Raw genomic sequence first — 8,898 nt, forward strand, 5'->3', positions numbered from 1 at the left:
ATAATGAAGACTTTAGATTTGATTTTTCTTTACAATTACATCAAAGAACTCATGTGGAAATAGAACCCTATAAATATAATCAATGTGGAAAAGACTTTGCACATCACAGTTGCTTCCAAGTACATAGAACTCATAATAATGAGCAACCATGTAAATGTAATCAATGTGGTAAAGCCTTTGCAAGTAGCCATAATCTTAAAGTACATGAAAGAATTCATACTGGAGAGAAACCGTATGTATGTAATCAATGTGGTAAAGCCTTTGTACATTTAACTAGTCTTCGAAATCATAAGAAGACTCATACTGGTGAAAGACCTTATGTATGTAATCATTGTGGTAAAGCTTTTGCCTGTCGAAGTAATCTTCAAATACATGAAACTACTCATACAGGAGTGAAACCTTATGTATGTAATCAATGTGGTAAAGCCTTTGCACATATCATTTATCTTCAAAGGCATGAAAAAAGTCATACTGGATATAAACCATATGAATGTAATCAGTGTGGTAAAGGCTTTATACAATTCAATCGTCTTCAAAAACATTTCAAAAACCATACTGGAGAGAAACCCTATGAATGTAATCAATGTGGCAAAGCCTTTGCAAGTCACAGTAATCTTCAAACACATGAAAGAATTCATACTGGAGACAAGCCCTATGTATGTAATAGATGTGGTAAAGCCTTTGTAAGTAACCGTAATCTTCAAATACATGAAAGGACTCATACAGGAGTGAAACCATATGGATGTAATCAATGTGGTAAAGCCTTTGCACATTTCACTAGTCTTCGAAATCATGAAAAGACTCATACTGGAGAGAAACCCTATGTATGTAATCAATGTGGTAAAGCCTTTGCATGTCGTAGTAATCTTAAAATACATGAAAGTGCTCACACAAAAGTGAAGCCCTATGAATGCAGTCAATGTGGTAAAGCCTTTGCACATATCATGTATCTACAAAGACATAAAAGGAGTCATACTAGAGATAAACCATTTAAATGTACTCAGTGTGGGAAAGGCTTTACACAATTCTGCCGTCTTCAAAAACATTTCAGAAGCCATACTGGAGAAAAACCCTATGAATGCAGTCAATGTGGTAAAACATTTGCAAGTTGCAGTAATCTTCAAACACATGAAAGAATTCATACTGGAGACAAGCCCTATGTATGTACTCAATGTGGCAAAGCCTTTATAAGTAACCGTAACCTTCAAACACATGAAAGAATTCATACTGGAGAAAAGCCTTATATATGTAATCAATGTGGTAAAGCTTTTGCACATTTCACTAGTCTTCGAAATCATGAAAAGACTCATACTGGAGAGAAACCCTATGTATGTAATCAATGTGGTAAAGCCTTTGCATGTCGTAGTAATCTTAAACTACATGAAAGTACTCATACAGGAGTGAAACCCTATGTATGTAACCAATGTGGTAAAGCCTTTGCACATATCATTTATCTACAAAGACATAAAAGAAGTCATACTGGAGATAAACCATTTAAATGTACTCAATGTGGGAAAGGCTTTACACAATTCTGCCGTCTTCAAAAACATTTCAGAAGCCATACTGGAGAGAAACCCTATGAATGCAGTCAATGTGGTAAGACATTTGCAAGTCGCAGTAATCTTCAAACACATGAAAGAACTCATACTGGGGACAAGCCCTATGTATGTACTCAATGTGGCAAAGCCTTTGCCAGTCGTCGTAATCTTCAAACACATGAAAGGAGTCATACTGGAGAGAAACCCTATGTATGTGATCAGTGTGGCAAAGCCTTTGTAAGTCGCAGTAATCTTAAAATACATGAAACTACTCATACGGGAGTAAAACCCTATGAATGTAATCAATGTGGTAAAGCCTTTGCACATATCATTTATCTACAAAGGCATGAAAAGAGTCACAGTAGAGAGAAACCATATGATTGTATTCAACGTGGTAAAGCCTTTTCAAGTCTCAGAAACCTCCAAATATGTGAATGAAATATGTGAAGTCCTATTGAAGAAAAACCCTATGAATGTAACTGATGCACTAAAACTGCAGGTCAGGGTTAGTGAAGAGAAACCCTGAAAATGTCAATATGATAATGTCTTTTTATGTTACAGTCTTCAAAGGCATAAAGAACTGTTCCTGTAAAGAAACACCATGAATCTAGAAAATTTAGTAAAGCTTTGCACCATCTCAGTGGTGTTCAAACAGGATGAGTAGAAGCATTCCATCAAGTCAAATATTGTCTTTTTTTGAAATTATAAACAAATTGTCACCAAAGAGGAGCACAGAGTAATTTGAATAACAAAATCTATTTGTAAATGACAATGGTATTTATCCTGCCATCTGTGTGTGTGTGTGTGTGTGTGTGTGTGTGTGTGTGTGTGTGTGTGTGTGTTCTAAGGACTAAATGCTTGTTCCTAACACTTTCTCAGAAACAGAAATGTCAAAGAATTGTCTCAGTGGGTGATTGCTGCTAAGCCTGATAACATGATGACATGAGTTCAGTCTCTGGGATACATTACTCTTGCCAATTTTTCTCTGATTACTACACTTGAGTTGTGACATATGCACAACCACATACACACATGAATATTTTTGAAACTGAGATAAGGGTCAGTGAGGTCAATCACTTCTTTAAGGCACTTGCTTCAAAACTTGACTACCTCAGTTTGATCTCTAGTACTGACATAGAGGAAATAGGGAATACACACCTGTAAATTGTCCTCTGCCTGGCACATGCACAGTGTGGCACAGGTGCTTACATACTAGGAGGAAAAAAATCTGAGATGAAATTAAAGCAAAGTAAATAACCAAAGCATTGAGAACATAGAAAATTATTTACTAATTGAAAATAATACATTATGGCATTCTATCCCATGTCACTGTTCAACAAAATAATGATAGTTACTGTTTAAAAGATATATTATTTGTCTCAGATTTAATGATAAGTCATATATACATATCCCAGTTGGGCATAATGGTGCATTTTAGAGACAGATAAATGGATCTTGAGGAGTTTGAGGCTATCATAGTCCATAGTGATGTCCAAGATACTTATGGACATATAGGAAGATCCAAAAAAAAAAGTAATTAGCACATATCACATTATGGAATTTTTCCTAACTTCAACTAGACTCATCTCTACTCAACCCTTCATTGTATTCACTTACATCTAGAGAAGTATGTTAAGAATGACAGTAAGAAGCAACAAGCAGAATCCATTCACAGAGAGAAAGAAATTGAGTCATTTGAGGACCATGTAACGGATTTTCATCATATCCAAGTGAGAGAAGATGGGAATCACAGGGCATCTTTATCTTCTGAATTATAATGATGTATTTGGGTAATGGAGAGTTGTCTCAGTACTTCTGCTATGTATATAAATGGGGTACCCAAGTTTGGTTCCTAGCACCCACATCAGATGATTCAGAACTACCTGTTTTCCAGATGCAAGAGATCTGCTGCACTCTTCTGGCTTCCTCAGGCACCAGATACACAAACGGTGTAAAGACATACAAATATATTTTTATATGCTATAATTTTTTCATTGTAAGAATAAAAACTTGGAGAAAGTCTTTTTAAAATATGGAATCCTATATATACATATATGTACTATATGTTCAAATATATGTGGAAGACTTCTAAAAAGTGCCTCATGTATTTTTTTCACAAATTTAAATAAAAATAATTTAATTTAGGTATGTTGAATGAACATGGTCCTAGATTAGAATTGTATAAGATTTCTAAATGCTTGAAAGAACACTCCCCTGAATAGAGTCTTATGACCTCAGTTTCTTCAAAACACAGAATTGTTCGTGGAATTTGTGTGTGTGTGTGTGTGTGTGTGTGTGTGTGTGTGTGTGTGTGTGTTCCTCCTAGGTGTAGCAGATAAGAGTGAGTTTACTTCGGATTACTCGTTTTGCTTATTGTTGTTATCCAATTATATGTTTAAACTATCCTTAACTATCCTTTCTATGCCTGTGTGGAAAAATATGTTTTCCATGTCTGGCTTGTCTTTGTCTTTGTATACAGCTTGAACTCATGAGAACCTTATTCAAGAGTGTAAGATGTGTTGGACCCTGAATAAAGTTGCCTATTGTGTGAGACTTTAGTCTGCTTCATTTATCAGCTCCATTCTTCCAGATTCCCTCAAGAACAACGATGAGTACAACCTGAGAGGGAACAGAATCTGGCTACAAAAGGAAAGTGGAGAACCTCACAAAAGCAGGTAGGTGACAATAATGGTGCAGAAATCAGAGAAGGCCTTGACTTTGACAAGCTTACGCGTCATTTTTTAAAGAAAAGGGAAGCACAAACATTAAAACCACAACTATTTAACTGCTTGCAAGTTTCTTATCATAATCCTTGGTTTCCAGAAGAAGGAACTTTAGATGAAGTATGGAACAGAATCCAAAATAATATTTAAAAGGAGCATGAACTAGCTGAAAAGCCTTCTTTCAGGTTTATGCTATTTAATATGGATGGTACCCTATCTAGTCACATCCAAAGAAGAAGAGATACAATACATATATTTCATGACTCGGGACATGCTAAATGGGGCTCATTATTATAGTAAAAAGGTACAAAGATCAAATACTGCAATTTTTGGTACAACTGGTAACTAGGAAAACTTAAACCATGAAAAAAATAAAATGTCTATATACAAGACAACTTAAAAACTGCTTTCAGGGGCCTCTGCCAGAGGTGAGTCTGGGACCAGTTCAAGTGGAATCACCCCACGCCTTTCCCTGGGAACTCACCGGGTTAGACCCAAATCTCGTTCCCCCATATAACCTGTCCATAGAACACTCCTAGTACCCTGATTCACAACCCCACCCAGAAACTGCCCTCCCGCCACTCTGCGTCCTACTAGGCCCACTACTCCACTGCTCTGGTTGAGCACTGGACCAGAGTGAGAGGGCAACAACCCCTCCACCTCGGGGAACTTCCTGGATTTGCTCTGAACACACTGGACCCACCTCCAGGTGGAACCACTCTGAGTCCCCGCATGCCTGATCTTTGAAACCATCACCAGGTCTCTGCCAGAGGAAAGACTTAGAGAGCTTGGACCATCCAGAGTTACAGACATCAAACTCCTGATCCACCTCTGCCCATTGGGAGAGAGAGAGATTCCACCTGCATCTACCGGAAGAAGCAATGGGAAGATGGCAATACAAGGAAAAACCCAACAATAGAAAGATGAGCATAGCACCACCAGAATCTAGGGACTCTACACCAACTAGACCTGAACACACATAAGCAGATGAAGCAAAAGAGAACGACTTAAAAAAAATAACTTCAGAAACTTGATAGAGGCCCTCACAGACAACATGAGAAAATCCTGTAAGGAAATGGAAGAAAAAACAAAAAGTTGGAAGAAATGAACAAATCTCTTAAAATAGTAAGGAAAGCCAAGAAAAAAACAAGCAAACATGTGAAGGAAACAGTTCAAGACTTGACAACTGAAATAAAGACAATAAAACACAAAACTGAGGGAATGCTGGAAATAGAAACACTGGGCAAACAATCAGGAACTACAGATGCAAGCATAAACAACATAATACAAGAGATTGAAGAGAGAATATCAGGCGCTGAAAATAAACTAGAGGAAATAGATTAATCAACCAAAGAAAATGGTAAATCCAACAAATCCTTAAGACAAAATATCCAGGAAATGTGGGCCACCGTGAAAAGACCAAATATAAGAATAATAGGCATGGAAGAAGGCGGAAAAGCCCAGCTCAAAGGTACAGAAAGCATATTCAACAAAATCATTGAAGAAAACTTTCACAAGAAACATGCGGAACACCAAATAGACTGGACCAAGGAAAAAAGACCCCTCACTACATAATAATCAAAACATGTAACATACAGAATAAAGAAACAATGTTAAGAGCAGTGAAAGAAAAAGGCCAGGTAATAATAAAGACAGACCTATCAAAATTACACCTGACTTCTCCATGGAAACTCTCAAGGGTAAAGCAGGATAAATATATTCAAAACACCACTACCAACAACAAATCTAAAACAAACAAGAATTAACAATCAATGGTCCTTTCCCTCAACATTAATGGTCTTAACTTGCCTATAAAAAGTCACAGGCTAAAAGAATGGATGAAAGACACAATCCATCCTTCTACTGCATACATGAAACACATCCAAGCTTCAAAGATAGACATTACCTAAGAGTAAAGGGTTGGGAAAAGATCTTCCTATCAAATGGACCTAAGAAGCAAGCAGGTGTGGCTATCCTAATATCTATCAAGTTAGATGTCAAAACAAAATCAAAAGAGTTGAAGAGAATCATTTCGTATTCACCACAGGAGAAATCCATCAGCACAATGTCTTGATGCTGAATATCTATGCCGCAAATACAAAGGCACCCACATTCGTAACAGAAACACTACTAAAATTCAAAGCTCACATAAACCTCAAACACTCATAGTGTGAGACTTCAACATTCCACTCTCACCACTACACAGGACCACCAATCAGAAACTTAACAAAGAAATAAAAGAACTAACAGAAGCTATATCTCAATGGGGTTTAACAGACATCTATAAAACATTCCATCCAAACGCAGAATATACCTTCTCAGTTCCACATGGAACCTACTCTAAAGTCGACCACATACTAGGCAACATAACAAACCTCGAAGGATACAAAAAAAAAAAAAAATGGAATAGTTCCCTGTATCTTATCAGACCACCATGCTTTAAAGTAGAAATTCAACAATAAACAAATCACAGAAACCCTACTAACTCATGGAAACTGAACAATGTGCAATTGCACCATTCCTGAATTAAGGAAGAAATAAGGAAAGAAAAATTTCTTAGAATTCAATGAGGATTAAGACACAACATACTCGAACTTACAGGACACTTTGAAAGTGGTGCTTAGTCCATTGCACTAAGTGCCCACATGAAGAAACAAGGATAGTCACGTTAGAGAATTAACAGTTCAACTGAAAACCTTAGAACAAAAAGAACCAAACTCACCCCAAAGGAATAAACATGAAAAAAAATCAATTTGAGGGCTGAAATTAATTAAGTAGAAAACAGGAAAATGATACAAAAAAAATCAATTAAAGAGTTAGGTGTTTTTTTTTTTTTTTCCGAGAAAATCAACAAGATAGACAAACCTTTATCCAAACTAAAGAAAAGGCAGAGAGAGAACATGCAAATGAACAAAATCAAAAAAGAAAAGGGGGACATAACAATGGACACTGAGGAAATCCAGACAATTTTCAGGTCATACTTTGAAAACCTGTACTCCACAAAAATTGAAAATTCAAAGGAAATGGACAAATTTCTGGATAACTACCACTTACCAAAATTAAGAACAGACAAACTTACCCGCAATGAAATAGAAACAGTCATCAAAAGCCTCCCAACCAAAAAAAGCCTAAGGCCAGATGGCTTCAGTACAGAATTCTATCAGAAATTCAAAGAAGAGCTAATATTTCTCAAATTGTTCCACACAATAGAAGCAGAAGTTTCATTACCAAACTCTTCTTATAAGGCCACAATTACCTTGGTACCCAAGCCACACAAAGACACCATTAAGAAAGAGAGATACAGACCAATATCCCTCAAGAACATTGATGCAAAAATAATAAATTACTTGCAAATCAAAGCCAAGAACACATCAGAGACATCATCCACCATGACCAAGTAGGCTTCATCCCTGGGTTGCAGGAATGGTTCAACATATGAAAATCTGTTTATATGGTGATCTACCATATAAACAAACTGAAAAAGAAAAGCCACATGATCATCTCCCCAGATCCTGAAAAAGCCTTCAACAATATTCAACCCTCTTTCATGATAAAGGTCTCAGAGAGATCAGGGATAACGGGAACATGCCTAAACATAATAAAAACAATATACAGTACACCAACAGCCAACATCAAACTGAATGGAGAGAAGCTTAATGCAATTCCTCTAAAATCAGGAACAAGACAAGGCTGTCCTCTCTCTCCATATCTCTTCAATATTGTACTTGAAGTTCTAGCTGAAGCAATAAGACAACAAAAGGAGATCAGGGGGATCCAAATTGGAAAGGAAGAAGTCAAACTGTCTCTATTTGCAGATGATATGATAGTTTACATAAGCAACCCGAAAAACTCTGCCAGGGAACTCCTTCAAATGATAAACACCTTCAAGAAACTAGCAAGACACAAGATAGACTCAAAAATATCAGTAGCCCTTCCATATACAGATAACAAGGGGGCTGAGAAAGAAATCAGAGAAACATCACCTTACAATAGCCACAAACAACATAAAGTACCTTGGGGTAACGCTTACCAAACAAGTGAAAGATTTATATAGCAAGAACTTTGTGTCTTTAAAGAAAGAAATTAATGAAGATACCAAAAAAATGGAAAGATCTCCCATGCTCTTGGATAGGTAGGATTGACATAGTAAAAATGGCAGTCTTGCAAAAGGAATCTACAGATTCAATGCAATCCCCATTAAAATCCCAACACAATTCTTCACTGACCTTGAAAGGATAATAATCAACTTTATATGGAAAAACAAAAGACCCAGGATATCCAAAACAACCCTGTACAATAAAAGACCTTCAGAAGGCATCACCATCCCTGACTTCATGCTGTACTATAGAGCTATAGTCCTGAAAACAGCCTTGTATTGGCACAAAAATAGGTAGACCAATGGAATCAAGTCAAAAATCCTGATATTAACCCACACACCTACGAACACCTGATTTTTGACAAAACAGCTAAAAGTATACAATGGAAGGAGGAAAGCATCTTCAACAAATGGTACTGGCATAACTGGATGCTGGTGTGTAGAAGACTGCAGTTAGACCCATGTCCAAATGGATCAAAGACCTCAACATCAATCCATCCACACTGAACCTCTTAGAAGAGAAAGTGGGAGGAACCCTTAA

General features: G+C 36.8%; 1 pseudogene; it reads left to right on the forward strand.

Moving 5' to 3' along the window:
- The first annotated feature begins 792 nt into the window (after nucleotides 1-792).
- LOC127216576 (zinc finger protein 431-like) lies at nucleotides 793-2,027 on the forward strand (annotated as a pseudogene).
- Nucleotides 2,028-8,898: the final 6,871 nt, after the last annotated feature.

The sequence above is a fragment of the Phodopus roborovskii genome, unplaced genomic scaffold, assembly GCF_943737965.1.
Source record: "Phodopus roborovskii unplaced genomic scaffold, PHOROB, whole genome shotgun sequence".
Classification (NCBI taxonomy): Eukaryota; Metazoa; Chordata; class Mammalia; order Rodentia; family Cricetidae; genus Phodopus; species Phodopus roborovskii.